Below are 17458 nucleotides of genomic sequence, written 5' to 3'. Positions count from 1 at the left end.
GAGGGGAAAAGGTGATCGTTGTAATAGCAGCTTTTGAATCCTGCATCATTTTTCTCCCCTCGAAAGGTCAGAGGCAGCTGGCCCTATTAACAAGGACCTTTGGTGGAGAAAATTGCCTTGTGAGAGGGTGATTTCCAGGAGTGACACTCTATTGATTGCACTGACTGCCCACTAGTGTCATTTAGAGACCGTCAGGCTGCCGCCTCCGTGCTTTATCCCGTGCCAGCCTGCTCTTGGCACACCACGACCCCCGGGGCTGCCTGGCCTCACTCTGCTGCTTCACAGGTTGCCGTGGGATAAAGCAAAAAATAACAGGGAAATTGCTGGAAAAAGAAAGGGATGGGCCCGGGACAGAGCAGAGCTTTAATCTGATCAGCTAAAACCAGATTTGTCTTCCTCCGCATTGCAGTTTGTGGGATTTTGTGCCAGCAGGATGGTGCCCAGGTGTGGAAAGCAGCCTCGGGCTGCTTCTGGCCCTGGGAGAGCCTCTGTGCACCAGGGAGGAGAGGGCTCAGGCAAGCCTTGGTCCTCCTGCCGAGATTTGCCCATCAGCATGGCGATGCTTAGCTTTCAAAACCGCACCAGCCTGCCTGCACAGACACCTTGGCAAGCCTGAAGGTTGAGCAAACCGGGAAACCAGAGCTACCGCTGCAAAGAAAGCAATGGACGGCGATGCCAAGGTTTTGCATCATCTTACAAAAAACCTGGAAGAGGTAAAACATTTCTTCTTTGAAACAATCCCCGCTCTCATTTTCAAAACAGTTCTTGACCTACAGAACATCATCAGTGAAACTCTTTGATTGTTTTTGCTGGTGTGTTTTCAGCTGAAAAAACTATCACAGCTCTCGCACTCTAGCCTGAAGCTCCGGCGCCGGCGCTGCTCCTCGGCAAAGCTCCACTGTAATTTACTGTAACCGGTTCCCCCCCGGCCACACGCACCATTTCCTACCACCTTTAGCAGCGCGGCAGAACATGCATCTCACCGAGCTCCGGCTCCTGGACACGTTTGTAAATCTGCAGTAATAATAGTGCAAACAATAGTAAATCTTTGCTCCGATGTTCAAGGCTGACATTTCTCCTGCAAACTCGAATTTGTTTTTCCTCTGAAATACCCTGTTTATAAATAAAGACAACCCACCCTCCCCATCCTCCTGTTTGCTGTACTTGAGGCTACACAACAGCCAAAGCCAAGAGAAATGGATGGCAACTTTGCAAAGAGCAGCAGCGAAGGAAGACGGTGTCGGGTTAAATCACCCAGGCGAGCCCACGGCGCAGCATCACCACCACAGTCCACATCATGGAGCAGAAGTGACAGTGGGATCCCACCAGCACCAGCGGTTAGATGTCCCCACCTTGCAGAGGTTAATACGCTTGGGGAAATCTATTCTCTAAGCTCAAATCTAGCCAAGCACATCATTAGCGCTGTCATTGTTAAATGGGACCCTTCTCACAAATTTTTTCCTCTTTCTTTTGGTTTTTTTTTTTCCATTAGCACGTGCGCTCACGCTAAAGCAACCTCCACAGACAGTGCCTGCAATGATTTGGGGCAGCGGCTGTGTTGGTGGAAGAGGTACAAGAGTCCAGGTCTTGGGGCGAGAGCAGAGAGAAAGGCCAGCAAGGAGCTTGCACCCTCTCTGCAAGCAGGGCTTGCTGCGCTCGGCTTCCTCGCGCACCTGGGGAGATGGCTCCCAGCTTTCCTGCCGGCACCACGGGCTCCCGAAGGAGATCTGCGCATCCCTGGAGAGGGGACGAATCAGCCCCTGTCACCCCACTGCTGCCGGGACCCCAGCAAAGCAAGGATCTGCAGGCAGCAGCCTTGCCCACGGGAGCGGTGCGTTGGTTGGAGAGGGTGCAGAGCCAGGCAGGCGAGCAAAACACAAGCAAGCGCGCTCCAAGAAAGCATCTGCCTCCAGGCTCGCTGCCCATTTTTCAGGCTTATTTGCAAGCTATGGCACAGCAAAGTATGAGTATTATGCGCTCAGCTACCAGAAAAGCAGGGAAATGGAGGGGATGGCAGATTGAACGATGGCTTGGCCGGAGCCATGCCGGGTGCAGGAGGGGCTGTGGGGACCCTGGGCTGGGGACAGTAACAGTAAACGTCCCCTCTCCTGCCACGAGCGGTCCCCGAGGGGAGCAGGCCAGCTCCCCCAGCTGCCAGCAAACGCATCCAAGGATTAGCGAGCGATTAGGAAGTGCTTTGAAAACATAAAACGCAACAGAAGCAATAATTATTTAATAAGCAAGAGTAATAATGAAAAGCAACCAGCGCAGAGCAGCCAGGATTGGCAAGTCCAGATTTTTAGCAAAGGGCTGGGCAGGCTTGTGGGGGGCTGCACTGCCCCCCTGCTTCTGTCCTCCCCTCATTGCCTGGTCCCTTTGGGCTCCACAGCCCAGACCCTGCCACCAATCAATACTCTGTTAAACAGGGAAGAATCCCAAAGGAGAAAGGCTGGCGATGCCCACGGGATCCCGCCGGGAGATGGGGAGCGAAGAGCAGAGCCCATGGGATGCAGCGCTGGGGAGACTCCAGGGTTTGCAGGATGTATTAGCAATTAATGGCAATACCAATGCCAGCAAACAGCATCCTCTATATTTTGAGGCAAACGTAGGCGACAGGACACAGCCACTGCTGCTCCCCGGGGTCCCAGCAGAGCTGGGGGACCCCCTGAGACACCCACCCCAGCTCCTGCTGCGACAGGGCAGGTGTAAGGAATTGCAATCCCCCTCTCCAGCTCCCCGCGGCGTCAGGCAGAGTGATGAAAAGCAGGAGGGGAGCGACGCAAGGGAGGCTCTGTCTGCTCTTATAAACTGCTCCCACGTGGGGAGCCTGGGAAAGTCTCTGCAGGATCTCTGAAGACTTGGGGAGATGCTGAGCTGCCTAATTTGGATGAATCTGTCACCGGATCCCACCGCTGCTGGAAGAGGCCCCGTGCGAGGGGTGCAGCCGCGCTGGAGCTTTACACCTTGCTTACAAGTTGCTCAGGCTCAGAGCCAGAAAACCACCCTGCTGAGGCTTCCCACGCTGTTTCTCCGATTTCTTTCCAGACCAGGAATTGCATGGCCCAGGAGGAGTTTATTATCCAGCCCACAGGAGACTGCAATTCTTCCCCTGTGCATGTTTGCAGAGCAGGCTGCAGCTGATGCCCATCACACACGGCTGCGGCGCGGCGTGTGCCCCGCTCCCCTGCTGCGGCGAGGAGGGTGAAGGGCTGTGCGAGGTGATGAAGGCCTGACCCTCGCTGGAGAACGATGAGGCTAGAGCTGCCGCTTTCTCTTTGTGGGAAAAATCATCTTCGGCGCATGGAAATAATCAGGGTAAACATAAAATTAACGCATTTCAGCCAGATTTGACATGCTCCCCCACCTCCAGACAGATGCTTTCCCATCCCCAGCATCCAGCCTTGGCTGGGAGCTGCCATATGGATTAGATTCTTTTCCTGGAACTTGTTCTATAACACATGCATAATAAAATGAGTTATTTTCACTTGGGTCCAAAAGCTGCCATTGCTCCCCATTTCCCTTTGACCTATCCTGTTTCTCCAGCTTATTTATGGGCATAATTACACCCCGCTATTGATTTTCTGACAGCTGTCCTGATGCTAACTATTTTACAAAATCAAGCTCATTTCTACAGCAAAGGTTTTCACGGGCCTTGGCAGCCTGAGGAAGGAGGCTGATGCAAGGAGTAATCGCATTTTCTGCTGGCATTAAGATACCTGCTCCTGGAGCCGGGGCAGCACCGGGCAGGCGGCAGGATTCGGTCAGCCAGGGGCTGGCAGCGGAGACCACGTCCATCACCTCCTCCGAGCAGAGAGCAAGCAAAGGGGAAAATTGCAGGAGGCAGATGGAAGCCTGCTGAGATGCTGGTGACGCAAGAAATTCCCTGCAAAACAGCTTGCACATGAGTTTGAAGGAGATGTCGCTCGCTTCCTTAGCACAGCACATTGCCCGGGTGGATTTTGCACAGAAAAGGCTTATCCAGAGCATCAGGCAGGTTTGCTCGCTCAGACTTTCCCCCCTCTGAAGGGCGCCAGTAGAAATATCAGGGGCTCATGGGGAATTTTGACACACATTTCCATCCTGGACAAGTGAAAGCAATGGCAGCTTTAATGGAATACAGACCCGAGGAAAAAAAAATTAAATCAATCCAGTATTGAAAGGATCTTTTTCCAGAATTAGGATTCAAGTGAAAACACATTTAAATAGCAACATTTCCAAGTGATGCGTAAAACCACAATGAATTCCTGTGCGTAGGAGGGAAAAAAAAAAACCCAAATCCAACTTTCTTTCTCCAATCCGAGCTCGTGGCTCAGGCCCAACGTTGGAGCTGTGAACCCAGCAGGAAAGCCGGAGTGCCCAGGCGGGAGAGGCCAGATGCCAGGGTGATGGACGGGCAAGGAGCGGGGGGCATTTCCATGAGCAGACAGCTCTGCCTTCCCGCAGGCTGCCAGGCTCTCCCGGCTCTCCTGGGCCATCCAGCGACTGTCGGTTGTGTCAAGAAGCTGCTGCTACGTCCTCCCCAGGCAGGGATGGTGTCTGAACCGCCCTGCCTGCAGCGCTGTCTGCTCAGCTCCTCGGGGAGAGCCGGAGCAGCAGCAGCAGGTTTAGAAACCTCAAATAAATCAGCACGGCAGCTCAAAGCAGATGAAGTCGCAGGCGGTACACGCTGGCGCACGGTGGGAAATTAAAATTGATGCTCAGGTCCCAGCTCCGCAGAGCTGCTCTGACCCACTTGCAGGAGAAAAACTTCGTGCAAAGGGCCCGTCGGATGCTTGCCGCTTACTTAACTCCTGCGAGCCCGGCTCGGTCATGCCATCCCAGCCTCTCTGGGCTTTACAGGTGCTGAGACACCCCAAAGCCAGGCAGATGTGCCACCCACCAACAGCCTTTCAACACTGTGCTCCTTCCAGACGCCCCCAAATCTTCCCCTTGTATAAACTCAGCGGGTTTCCATTTTTTCCCTACCCTCAATGTCACTGCCTTGACTGGAGTGGAGCAGCTAAAAAAAAAAAACCAGAAAGCAGAGCAGATATCCACAGAAAGCGACCATCAAACAGCTGTCCCACCAGCTCAGGCTTCAAAGACAGCCTAAGGAGAGCATTTAGCCAATGTACCCTCCAGGGAAGTGTATTCCTCTGGAGATTCTGCCTTTCCCTACGCTGCAGCAAAGGGAAATACAAGCTGCACCACCAGAAATACATCTCACCTTTTACAGCTGCCTTTCAAGTCGCTGCTGGCTTTTCCCCAGGTGCTGGTGCAGCTCTGCATCGCTCCCCTCCCGCCCCTCTCCGCTCCCTGACGGTGCCTGTGCAGGGATGGATCCTGCAGCCTCCTGGCCCCGCTCATCTCTCCGACCTGTCCCCAAAGCCCGAGCAAAACTCTTGCTCGGATCAAAAGCAGCCCGGTGGTGATCAGCGAGCAGCAGCCGGTGGTAATAGAGCAGCCCTGATACAATTATGTATTGATTGGCCACGTTATGGCCGTGCTGATAGCCTCTCATCGATAGGGATCTGCAGAGCTGCCTGCTTGGCTCGAGCAGAGGCGACAGGTCAGGAGGGGAGGTCGATGCACGGGGGGTGCAAATAAACGGGCACGCAGGCAGGGATGCGGGGAATTGCTCCGCATCCCTGGCCAAGCCCCAAAGGCAAAGGCAGCCATGAGAAGCACCGGTGGCACTTCCAACCCCGCTCCAAGACACCTACTTCAGCACATGGGTGGTCAAGAGATTTTCCAAGGGCTGCTCCTGCCCGTGGACATATTTCTTGACCGTTTCCTTTGAAGGGCTCCCAGTGGGTGCTGGAGTTTTGGGGACGGCACGGTGCTGGCAGAGGAGAGGGGATTGGTCTTGCTCTGCATCCTCCAGCTTCAGGGCAAGGATCTGCATAACCAAGCAAGGGCACAGGAGCTGCTCACGCAATGGGCAAACCCGGGGGCTTGGAAAAACAAGCTACCCTCCCCTAGCCGGGCACAGAGGATCTCTACACCAAAGCTTGGCTGTAAATGCATGGGTATGGTCACGTAAATACGTAGCTGTTCCTGGCGTCCTGCCTTGGGCGATCTGCAATTGCCGTGCAGACATTGCACAGCATCCCCGGGAAGGACGTACCCAGGGCGAGCCCCGCGCCAGCGGGGACAGGGAGCAGGGGGAAAATACCATTGCAAAAGCGCTTTTCTCAACCCACGCTCCAGCTCGCCAGCAGTGAGAGGGGAACCTCAGCAATGAGGCTGATATAAATTGTCCCTAGTTGATCTCAATCAGCCAAAAAACACCTACCAAATTCACATCTTTAATCCACCGAGGCGGCGGGAGAGCGAGCGGCGGATGCAGGATGCTCCCACAGCAGGACGGGGACCGGGGCTGTGCAGCAGGAGCCAACACACCATAAATTCACACCGTAAATTCACACCGTAACCCCGTCCCTTGGCGGTGCAGCCCTGGGTAATACCAAGCAATAGCGTATTGCTTTTTTTTTTTTCCCCAAACAGAAACAGGTCATAACAAGTAGCAGCCATTAGACTAATTAGCCCCAGTGAAAACAGAAGTGTGGGGGGATTCAGCAAAGGCAGTAATTGAAGCCAAATAATGAATATTTAACTCTCTTAAGTAAAGTTTAATTAAGTTATCCTATGGCTGAGGTTTTTTGCAGTATTACTGTGGCTTTCAAGCACATTAAGACGAGCCAGAAATAACCTTGCCAGAGACACAGGGTACTGTCCCCCTCTCTGCAGAGCTGCATCGCTGTTTAGCCCATAGGCTTCATTAACAGTAAAACTGAATTAATTTAGAGCAAGGCTCCTCTGGCCGGGCTGCCCCTAGCCCCTGCCCCTCCCAGGCTGCACCAGTTTATTCCCGTCGCAAGGGCCTGGGGATGGGCACTCCTGGGTGCTTTTTTAAGCCCGTGATGGAGGAAGATGAACCGTCCTGCATCCCGCGGCTCTTCCCAGGAGCAGTTGCCTCCCTCAAAATCCCTGTAATTGGAAATAAATGCAGCTGCTCCCGCTTTTGAATGAAAACACAACAAGTGGTTTTAGCATCCCAATTGAAATTAACCCTCCAGCTTATGCCACATGAAGATGCCTGCCAGATTTGCGTTATTTGCGGCAGCCATTCCCGGGTGGCAGAGGAAGCCTCTACAAGGCCAAGGACCGACAGAGATTCTTCTGGGCTCCAAAAAGTGTTTTATACCATAAAACTACCCACCCATCCTTCACCTGTCCCCTGTGGGGAGGGGGACCGGTGCCCAGAGCCGCCCGGAGGTGGCCCCGCTGCTGCCCAGCCCCTCCGGGAAGGATGCGGGGCCGGCTGTCGATTGCTCTTTTAGCAAAACCCAAATTCATTAGCGCACTTCCCCTCGCTCCCAGGTTTGCCCTTTAGAGCTCTCAGGGATTTTTGTTGATGAGCATTAACTTCCCCTCCAGCCGACGCTGGGAATACACCTGATGAACAGCTTGAATGTCACTCACTAATTGCAGAGCCCTCCATCTCGCCCATCGCCAGAAGCTAATGCACCATTAGCACCGGGGCAAGAGCGGGTCCTGCCGCCGGGGCTACGGAGAGGACCGAGCCCCCCGCCTCTCCCCACCAAACCCTCACCCCCTGCACGGCAATCAGCCCACGATGGCCACGCTCCAAAACGCCCGGGACACCGATGAGTGATTTGTAACACCACCCCATCAGGTACATGAACCTTCCTGTAATTGCCTGTCCTTCTCGGGGCTCTTAAAAGCTTTCCACTGGAAGAGAACAGAGGCTCCTTGTCAGAAACAGGCTATTATACAGATGAAAAGAGCCTCCCCCACCTCTTCTCTGCCTCTTGTTTTTTTTTTTTTTTTCTTAATGTTTTATTTTCTGTTCCCCCCCACCATGGTTCTCTCCCAAGCTGCGGGTGAGGCTGAAAGGGCACCGCTTTGAGACCATGTTGCTGCTGGGGAGGGTTTTACCGGACAATTTTGGGAAGCTGGCAGGGCAGTGACCTTTAGCACGGGACTAATCGTACACAGGACCACACACGGTCACACAAGATCAGGGACAGGCTTTCATTGCATGTTTTAGAAAGCACATGTTATAAGCTGGCACCGATCCTCAAAGGACCTGGAGCAGCATGGGGTGTGCTGTGTCCCCCACTGCCCATGGGCACAGTGCCACGGGGTGCCCCCAGCCCCCGTGCGATGGCCGAGAGCTCTTTGGGACAGCTCTGGGCCACCGAGAGCGAACGCACCATCCAGAGCATCGCGTGGACCCCGCCAGCACCGGGGACACCTTTGGGAGCCTCATTTGCAAACATCCCCCGTCCCCAGCAGCGTGGGATGATGGCGACTGGAACAGCTTCAAAACAAACCCATCGAAGGCATTTCAAACAACTCCCTACCCATCTCCCGGAGATCAAACTGCCGGCGCAGAGTAACGCTGCTGACTCATAACGCTTCATTAGCGATTCACCAGCAATTAATTCATCTCTTGATGATGTTCGGTCACTTTTATACACAGAGAATCTGATTTTCATCTCTCTCACGCTGGCTTTGCATTAGTGCGGCTCTGCTGATTTCAGCGGGACCGGGTTGCTTTGCGAGGGGCCGTCCCGGCACCCTCTCCTCCTGCCAGAAACCAGCTCCTCTGTGCAGAGCAACACAAAAAAAGCCCTGCTCTCAACCAGCCTTTGCTCTCTCTCTGATTTTCTGCATCTTTCTTTAAAAGAGCCGAGCCTGGTGACTTTCTGAGTCAGGAAGACGATACTAGACAAGCTTCTGGTTTGATCTAGCCTGACAATGCTTCCGCTCCGCTGATATTTGTATCAAGTACCACAAGGCAAGGGAAATCAGGATTTTCCGTTTGAATCAGTACTTAGCCTGCTTGCAAGAGGCGGTCAGGGTCACCGAACGGGAAAACCATTTCATTCTCCCTAGAAATAGTCCATTACGATGCCGCTAAGCTGTGGGAGCAGAGGGCAGGGTTGCACAAAAAGCAGATACAACTCGACTCATTTACCACCCCGCAGCTCCACCTTCCCCTTAGAGCGGCCTCTCCAGCTAAGAAAGCGCCTGCAATAAGCTCTGGGGTGCACAAAATTCACAGGGCACCCAAATAAAGCAATAGGGAGCGGGGAGATGGGTGCAGCCCCAGCCAGGGGTGCTGTAGTCTCAGGGCTGCCAACACCTTCCCCTGGAGCAAGGGGGGATTTCAGAGAGTCCCCAGCACAAGGCGCTTTGCTCCAAGGTTTCACGAACTGTGCTTGGAAATCTGATCTTTTTTTGGAGCAGGGGAAGAGGCAGGCAAAGGGGAAGTACAGTCATCCGTGATTAGCAGAGGGGGAAACTGAGGCACGGAGCAATTCTGTATATAAATATGCATTTTAAAAGCTCAACTCCATTAAGGATTGATCTTCCTACCAGGCCAGACTCCATGGCCCTGCTTGGACACAGCCCCTCTTCCACACCAGGGAGAATTTGGCCTGTGGAAGAGCCAGGCTGCCACAACCAGCCTGTTAGGGTTTGTCAAACTCTTCTTACAAAATTGGAATTTGGGGCCTGAAAGGACTTGACAATGTCCCTTTATTTCCCCCCTGTCCCCAGAGGAGCTGGCACTGAATAGATGTCTTCTTTGATTCAGGGAGAGGATTTTTCTCTCTGCCTGTAATTGCCTGCAGTTTGCTGGTTGATGCCTCCCAAACGCAGCAGTGGGGTTTGCAGGGAAGAGGATTCCCAGGGTGGGCTGGGACAGGCAAGAAAACTCAAGGAGGGAGATGCTCAGACATGGGAAAGGTGCATCCCCTCCTGCCCCCCGGCTTGGAGGGATGCACCAGCCCCGACCCCCCCAAGCCCAGGGGGATGCTCTTTGTACAGGCCGAGGACCAGAGCCGCAGCCCTGTTGAGGTTTTCCCTCGTTTTGGATGCTTTATGTCCCATGTAGCAGGACACGGGTCGCACTCTGCACCCCTGTGCGAGAGCCGCGAGATCTCCTCATCTCCTCCTATCCCCGCCAGCCAGCCCCCATTTCTCTATTTTTGTGCCCTTCTTTTGTTCTGCCTTCTTTCTTAACACTTTCTCCCACTTCTCCCCCCCCCCCATATGTTACTTTAGAAAAAAAAAAAAGAGTTGGGATGAGAACCCAAAAGAGAAAAAATACAAGCAGATCAGGGTGTTTCAGGGAAAAAACAAGCAGGATTATTTTTAAGAGGAATGGAAACAATTACGACCCTAATGGAAAGCTATAATGAAGATTAGCTTGGGCTTTTTTTCTACCAGTAACAGCTTCCATCATGAGGGAAAGAAGCAAAACCAACAAGAAAAGGGCAGATTTTCCCGTAACTTTAATTTGCAGTGATTTTCCTGCGAGGCTCAGCCAGCTCCAGCGGCCGTGGCACGCTCCTCCAGAGCGGCGGCACAGCCGGAGGCTCTGCCACGAGCACCCATGTTTGCCATGGGCTGGGTGCAAGGACAGCACCCGGCAGAGGAAGGTTTGGGGCTCGGTGGTAGAGGACGAAGGGGCCGGACTCATGCACACACTCCTCCTGAACTAGGCAGCCTCAATCAGCTCCCATTCATCCTCTCCCCATGCCCTGGGCTTCCTCTGAAAGCCCTTAATCATTTCTCTTATCTTCTGGATGAAAAGGCAGTGGATAAGGACAGCAGGGCCCCCTTCATGTACTGGGGAGCGGTGACAGCACAGGCTGGGATGAGCACAGCCAGGATGGGGATGCAGGATGGATGGGGATACAGGATGGATGGGGGTGGAGGGTCTATAGCCCCCAAACCCAACCAAATTGCTCCTTCCCACCAAAATGCTGGGGCTGACAAGAAATTTCTTGCCCCTGAAGACCATCAGGGATGCTAAACGCGAGCCTCAGCATTTGCTAAACTGGAATAATCCAGGGTGGCTTCGTGCAACGAGCTCTTGCCCAAATCAGTGCCTCTGCCTTCCCATCACCATCGGTGCGCACCCTTCCTCTCCTGTCCCCGCTCCCCCAGGCCTGACCTCCCCGGTCAGCTTCTCTAGCAGTTCAGCATATTTTCAATGTGAAATAAATGTTATTTTCTCGCATGCCGAAGCCCAATTCATCTTCCTGTCAGGAGAAATCACAGGGAGAGAGCGTGCAGCGGCAGGCCACTTACTGCTTACACGCAGCCAAAGGGATAACGCTGCTGCTCACACAAATCCTTCCTTCCTTGTTTAATCAAGCTGAAACACGGCTCATATGGGGTTGGGAGGGAATTAAAAAAAGCCAAGGAGATGGAAAAAGTTACCTTGTTCTCCTCTCCAGTCCCTTTTGTTCTGTCCAGAGCTATAAAACCCAGTGTGATTTTTATCTTTTCATAAACTTTTATTGAATCTGATGTTGGGAGGGCCGTGGAGTGCCATCCAATTAAACTTCCCCCTAATCCCACTTTTAACTCTGCAGCACCAACGGGAGATTAAGAACTAATAAAGATGACAAATGAGAGGAGATAAACGGGAACTGAGAAGGAGGATGGAGGGCAGCAGGGCACCAAAAAAAGGGCTTTAATTGTGTAAGCCGTAACCCCAGTAACTCGAGAAATATGGCTTTCATATACCGCTGGGCAATTGGAGCCGGGTAAAGCTGATATTAAACACAGCCCTGGATTCCTGCGCAGCCGTGCAGGTCCAGGGCTGCCCAGGGCTTGCGGACGAGGTGCTCACCCCAAAGTGCAGGGGTCCTTTGCCTGCCGGGCAGCCAGCTTTTCTGCAGCCTTGCTGCAGCCACGGTGTGTTTGCAAGGGTCTATATTCCTCTGCAGAGCAGCCACGGGGTTGCTCTCTATCCAAAAGTGATTTTGCCATGCAAATCACACGTGCTGTGGGCCAGGGGAAAGCCCAAGGAAAAGCCACAAGGGAAGCCAGGGCACTCCCTGGTGAAAGGCAGCTGGGGCTATTTAATTGCCTGATCAGCTCATGAGCTTCTAGGAGAGATGGATCGAGGCTGAAGTCCCCAGACAAAGCCGTGGCTGCTTGGGATCAGCATCCCTTTGCACATCACCATGGGCCAGCCCTGCCTGGGCTCCCCTGGGTGCTCAGACAGCCTGTCCCATGCCAAGCGCGGGGGCCCAGCCCTGGGACAGCATCCACCACTTGCAACACAAGTTAAAAAAAAAAAAAGGAAAAATAACTCTGCAGAGCAATCCTGGGCCACAGGACAGCAATGGTAATATTTGGCTGCAAAGATCTCTTTGTAACGCTCATGGCTTCTGCGTCACGAGGATGGGGAGCCATACACCGCCCCAGTACCCGCCTGCTGCTGGGCCAACTGGGAGCTCTGGCAGGCCCCCGCTGTGAGCACCCCACTTCCAGGGCCACCAGCAGCAATGAGAGCCCACGTCCCTGCAGGACTCCAGCTGATGGGATGTTGTAAGCAACTAGCTGCTTTCCTTCCCACACCCAGACTCCTCACCCTTACATTTTCTCAGCTCCATATTATTTTTTATATATTTTTTTAATATCTATATGTAACAATAGGTGTAATTAAGGTTTCTAAGGGGCCATGCTTTGCTGAGCAACAATCCGACATGCAAACACATCTCTATCAGAGAGAAAAATGCATCTGCTTATATGGGACACGTTTACCCAACCGCTTGAGATGGGACCCACAGCCCAAAGCACACCTTCAGCATCTCCCAGAGCAAACGGCCCATCCTCTCTCCATCCTCCATGAAAGATTATCATCCTTTACACCATCGTTTTACCTAATATACCAACTGCTACTTTTGTCATGCAATCAGATCCCCGTTAACGCTGCGCTCCTGCACAGGGAAAACGAGGCAAATTCCTCCGAAAAGAGACCAGGGCAGGTTTCCTGGGAACAGTTTCTCTGCAGTCCATGTGCTTTCCTCCCATTTCTTCGAGGAAAATGTAATTGGCCTTGAGCAGGAGCTGCTGCTTTTAATTCACGTACCACTGACTCATGCCTCCCTTCCCCAGCACCCTGTTCCAACCGCATGGCGAGTGGCACTCCAACGCACTGGAGCTATTTTGACACACTAAGTAAATATCAATTAATTCGCCTTTAAAAAAAAAAAGCTTAATTGAAAAAATCCAGGTCCAGATTTGCAGCCCAGCATTTGCCAAAAGAGCCTTGTTTTAAGGCTTGCACTTCTCAATTGCTGGGGATTTTACAGCTCTCACAAGCAAAAGCTCTAAGGGAACTGTATGACTCACTGAAATCAGAGAGGAGGGAAAAAAAAGGGTAAAATATTCACTTCCAGAAGGGTCTGAGCTCCCACCTGCTGGGGCAGACAGCCAGGATAAGGGGGGTCACGGGCCAGCCTGGCTCAGGACCCTGAGCAGGAGGTCTGGGACCCCTTGGGCTGTAGGAAAGGGGGGAGGTGGGTGCATGGATCAAGCCCCCTGCAGAGGGGAGCGGAGCTGGGCACTGGGGATGCTGCAGGGAGGATGGAGCTGTTGTGGTTCCCTCTGCCGAAGAGCAACCCACAGCCCCTCAGCCCGACCGAGGCACCAGCCTGACTGGAGCTGCAAAATGCTGAACCTTGCCCAGATTTCAAGGCAGTCGGTCCCAGCAGGAGCTGGTGCAGGCACCCCATGGCTGCGGCACAGGGCCAGCCTCCCCTGCACGCCGCCAGCGAGGAGCATCATTAAAGCTTTGTATTTAAGGGGAAAAAAAAAACAAAATAAAATTCCCCAGCCCTTGCAGAATGACTTAATTTAGTAAATCACTTTGACTCATGCAATTATTTGCTTTTAAACTGCAATTAGCTGATGAGCCTCAGCTTTGTTTTGGGTCTTTTCCTCCGCATTGGTGCTCCATAAGGAAGCCAGTGCGTCATTGGCACCAAGTCCCTGGCAGAGAGGGGACACACAAGCACCCAGCCCTTGCGCCAGCAGCAGGATCCTGGCTGATCCCTGGGAAAGGCACAAAAAGGCCTGTTTGGAGCATGGCTTGCTGCTGAAGTTCCCCAAAAAAGACCTTTGAAGCAGCGATGAGAAGAGGGAAACTTGCTCACCTGAGTCTATTCAGGTGATATCACCTCTGTTGCATGATCTGTTCATCCCCGTATCTTTGCCCTATGCCTATCAGATGGAAAGAAATGCCACATTTCCCCAAGTTTTAATGTATTTTCTTTGCAATGAGAAGCTCCTGCTCACGACGTACAGCCTGTGCTCTGTCCCAGCTGTGCCAGCTCAACCGCTTATCAACTGCAAGCCCCCACGTTTATTCACAAGTGGTGAAAAACATGTTGAAAATCCAGGGGTTTGGCATAAAAGCTGAAATGCTTCCATCACAGGACCACTTGGTGAACTGATCCCCATCGAGCATCACCCATCCCCGCCCCCTCACAGTGATAGACGCTGGCTGAGGAGCAATTCCTCTCCAGGCATCAAGGGAGACAAGCTTCCTTCAATAGCTACTTAATCCTAGCATTTCTCCATTTTTTTTCCTCGGTACCCCACATGGGACATTTCCTTCTACATTTCCCAGCCTGAAAACTAAAATAACATTTTCATGATGTAAGAGAAATTAGCTTTTTTTTCCCCCTGCAGGATTTGTTGCATCCATAAAACCAGAGTGCAAAGGTAAGCTCAGGACCAGGGCGGCTGAGAGCCCTCTGCTCCTCTCCCTCTTTTGACACCTTCTAATTAGGGTTACCCTTTGCAGCAGCATGCAACCAGCCTTTTAATTACAAGGGAGAAGGCAGAACGTGTGAGACTCTCTGTATTTTTAGACAGCGTGAAAAAATAGATATCCAACACATTTCTTTTTTCCCCTTCTTCCTCTCTTTCTGCTCTTCACAGCTGCCCTTAGCTGAGAACTTCAGCGCTTCCAAGTGAGAAAGGGATGGGGGACAGGTTAACCAAGCTGTCAGAAAGGTTTTTTTTCCTCTTCTTAAGATGGCAAAACAGCAAAATGTGTTTACTGTTGGGCGTTGGGTAGCTAACGAGAAGTAGGTACTCCGCCGGCCTGACACTAAGTGCCTTTGACACCGATGACGGCCCTTTGGAAGGAGCAAATTCACCCAATGCCTAAACAGATTATTTCAAGTGTCTGTTGCTGGAGAGCACCACTTTGCAAATATTCTAATGTTTGAATTGCCTCATTTATCCAGCTCCATATCCAGGGTACTTTGCGTGGCGTGAGCCACAGTAAGGAGAATTAGAACACGAGAGCTTTGATTTCGGATGCTTCCTAGCTGCGTATTTGTAAGGCAACCAGTGCAATCGGGGCCAGGCGCCGATTAACAGGTTGTTCCCATTTTTAAGCAATTTTGCAGTATTTCTCCCCTTAACCGCAATCACCCAGAGCTCAGTCTCAGTAACTAGCGCTGCTGATGTACATCCCGACAAGCCTGTATTGCAATGCATTAACCCGACGTATGTGCAAACATGCAACCCCTATGGGAGCTGGATGCATGCAGGGGCTGCTTCCTAAGGCAAACCCCCCCATTTGGGGGCTTCTCTTCCCACTTCCAGCCTCTTCTCCCCATTTTCCAGTGCCTGTGCTGGTGCTTCCCAAGCCCTGGTAGCTATCCCAGCCCGGAGCAAACACCTCATGCGTGGGGGGAAACCAGTATTTTCTCTCCCATGGCTAGAAGAGAGGCAGAAAAGCTTCACCCGTCCCTCGGATATCAGACTTGGAGGTTAGCAAAACGTCACGGAGCCAGGCGAGATGATACAAGACAGACCGTGCAAGGCGGCAGCAGAAGAGACATCGAAAAAAACCCATCTTTACATTGCAAGCGGCATCAATTCATTTCACTATCACTCACTGACGCCGCTTCTTTTCTGCTTCGCTGTTTCTTCTAATATTGTTAAAGGCAATCGGGCGGGTGTTCAAAGGAGCCGGAGGGGACGGCGGTGCTGGGGACGGGCAGCGGCTGGTGCTACGGACATCAGTCCCCCCAACCAAACCCCCTCTGCTCCCCGACTCGGTTAACACCACGCCAGCAGCCTGGGCTGTCCCACGGATGGATATTTCTATGCAAAATCACCTGGGAATGAAGACCCTTGGGCAGAGGAGGGAAGCCCAAAGGGGTGCAGGAAGGATGCACAGATAGATCTCGCAAGAGCTGGAAAAAATTCTGCAGAGGAAGGAGCTTAAAGAGCTCAGGCTGCTTAGTTTATCAAAAGGACAATGGAGGTGACTTGATTGCCATGAGTAAGTACCTTCCTGGGAGAAAATACAGGCTACTAAAGTATCTTTAATCTAGTGAAGAAAGACATAACAAGAGGCAGGAGTTGATCACGTCTGGCTTCAGCTTCCCACTGGAAAAATAAGGCACGTGTTTTAACAGCAAGGCTGATTAACCATTGGAGCAGATGCCAGCAGAAGTGATGAATTCTGCAGTTTTTAATGGCTTCAAATCCAGGCCATGTCCCTCTCTGGGCAGGGGTCAGCCCAGCACCCACCTCTGCTCGCTATGCAAGGACAAGTGGGTTGAAATAGGAAGGCATAGGACACACAAAGCAGCTAGAACTGATTATTTCCAGATTATTTCATGGCCCCTTTTGAGGCTTGAACTCCAACACAACACAGACTGCCCCTCCAGTGCTCACCCAGGAGTCCTAAAAACCAGCTTCATTTTGCACTGCAGATAGCAGAAGTGAAGGATTCACCCCTCCTCCTTTGGGCTGCTCAGATTTGCTCATGTCCTGCCAGCCTGGAGCATCCAGCCCATGGCAGGGTTAACATGTGAGCTCCAGGACAGAGACATACAACCCACACAGAGTCACCGGGGCTCGCTGATGTCTCATTAAGTTTAATGCATTCATCTCACTGTACTCACAGACAGGTTGCAGCGCTCCCTCGCCTGCGGTGCGATGCTGGTGGGTGACTCGTGACACTCTCGGGGCTGGTTTGGTCTCTGGGATTCCCAGCGCTCTGGTTTTGTCTGCTGTGCCGATGGGTTTGCTTGTTACACACATGGCGAGACCTTGGTGACTTGGGGAGCTGAAGCCTGAATTTCCCCTTCTTGCAGATATGCTTACCATTTAGAATTGAAAAAAAAAAAAAAAAGAAAAAACAAATCCAAGTAAACAAGATGGTTCAGAAAGGGAGTGGGGCCACTAAGTCCGGTATGGTCTTGCTTGAGGAGGACTGGTGGGCAGCTTGGGAAAGTCCCAACCAGGAGCAGAGACCTGTGCTCCATCCTGCTTCCCAGCTGATGCAAGGTACCAGCTACCAGGGCTCCCCAGCCCTCTTAAATCCCTGCCCTCAGCATCGTTAGCACCCGGTAACGACCTGAACTGGGCCAAGTGCCCAGGGGAAGGCAATCATGCACCAGTGCAATCGTGCAACGGAACAGTAATGCAATCATGCAGAAGTGCAATCATGCAGAAGTGCAATCATGCAAAGGCTTCCCCCTGCACAGGCTTTCCAGCAGCACAAGGCAGCTAGAGCAGAAGCCATAAATTGTTCAGCTAAAGGACAAGGAAGTGCTGTAGGAGCCATTACCTTCTTAGAAGTCAAGCAGCATGGATTAGAATGGAAATTACT

At 52.3% G+C, this 17458-nt stretch overlaps 1 long non-coding RNA gene across 2 annotated transcripts; it reads right to left on the bottom strand.

Moving 5' to 3' along the window:
* Positions 1-2134: 2134 nt before the first annotated feature.
* LOC148055023 (uncharacterized) lies at positions 2135-17142 on the bottom strand. Of its 2 annotated transcripts, none has more exons than XR_015705979.1 (4): positions 17101-17142; positions 16749-16945; positions 3717-4080; positions 2135-3291 (listed from the first exon to the last, which is right to left on the bottom strand). It is a non-coding gene; the product is annotated as an uncharacterized LOC148055023 (long non-coding RNA). The 2 variants fall into 2 exon arrangements; XR_015705978.1 differs by having other exon boundaries at positions 3717-3883.
* Positions 17143-17458: the final 316 nt, after the last annotated feature.

This window comes from Nipponia nippon, unplaced genomic scaffold (assembly GCF_047370975.1).
Source record: "Nipponia nippon isolate SJK-2023a ecotype South Korea unplaced genomic scaffold, ASM4737097v1 scaffold_27, whole genome shotgun sequence".
Taxonomy (NCBI): domain Eukaryota; kingdom Metazoa; phylum Chordata; class Aves; order Pelecaniformes; family Threskiornithidae; genus Nipponia; species Nipponia nippon.
This window is presented reverse-complemented; position numbering and strand designations above follow the sequence as displayed.